This window comes from Chinchilla lanigera, unplaced genomic scaffold, assembly GCF_000276665.1.
Source record: "Chinchilla lanigera isolate Chin_1 unplaced genomic scaffold, ChiLan1.0 scaffold00164, whole genome shotgun sequence".
In the NCBI taxonomy this organism is placed as follows: domain Eukaryota; kingdom Metazoa; phylum Chordata; class Mammalia; order Rodentia; family Chinchillidae; genus Chinchilla; species Chinchilla lanigera.
Genome location: NW_004955565.1, coordinates 2,032,030 through 2,033,138, shown reverse-complemented (window position 1 = coordinate 2,033,138; position 1,109 = coordinate 2,032,030).

The window sequence follows — 1,109 nt, the reverse complement described above, 5'->3', positions numbered from 1 at the left end:
GCTCTCTGGGTTCAAGCCAAAGCATGGCAAAATAATAATAGCAGGAAGAAGAATTATTGGGGGGGTCTCCATGGTCCGGAGGACGCAGCATGCTCTTGGCCTCTACAGTGCTCCGGGATGGCTACTTCGCAGAGACCAGCCTGTCTCATCAAGTGCACCCTGGCCTCGCCCAGAACTCACTGCTAGTATTCACCCCAGAAGGAGGCAGTTACAAAAAGCAACAGAATTCTGTGCTTTTTGAAGTCTTGCGTCTAAACCTCTAGTTTTGAAACTGAAGAGCCAGGAAGTTGAGCCCTTTGTTTTCTGTCTCTCCTGAGAGAGCCAGCCCTTTCTCAGGGTCACAGACTGGGCTAGAGTCCTTGCTAGCTGGGCTGCGGGGACTGGGTGGGAGCGGCTTCATGGGGACAGGGACCTCTTTCAAGCTATCGTATAGGTCATTCCTGCAAATATTTTTCTGAGACAGGGTCTCATTCTGTAGTCCAGGCTGGCCTTGAACAACCTATGTAGCCCAGGCTGGCCTCAAATTTGCAGCGATCCTCCTGCCTCCGACACCCAACTGCTGGGATGACAGGTGTGCGCCACCACACCCGGCTGGTTACTGCAAATATTTTCCTACCACGTACATATTCACCTCCGAGTACTTCAATGGAAAAGTGAACAGCACATCAATCATCAGACGTTTACTGAGCACTAAAGACTGAATCAGAGGGCTGCACTTAGAAGGTGGAACTGCCAACGATGCAGTGTGACCTTCAGGACCAAGGCCTTTCTATGGGCTTCCATCTCAGTCCTGGCAGCACAGTGGCTTCCTAAAGTGTTTATCTTGCTGAGTTCCAAGACTATAAGGAGCAGCTGCCTCTTTCAGACCTCACCTGAAAAGGGGCCTGAGATGTACAGGTTAAACTACTTGTCCTTAGCCCCCAACAGAATGGTATTTTTCAAAACAGTAACAGAGATCAGCCAGGTGCAGTGGTGCATGCCTGTAATCCCAGCACTCAGGAGGCTGAGGCAGGAGGATCAATGTGAGTTCAAGGCCAGCCTGCACTCCATAGTGAAACCCTGTCTCAAAAAGACAAGAAAGAAAGAAAGAAGGGGGGGGAGAGAGAGAG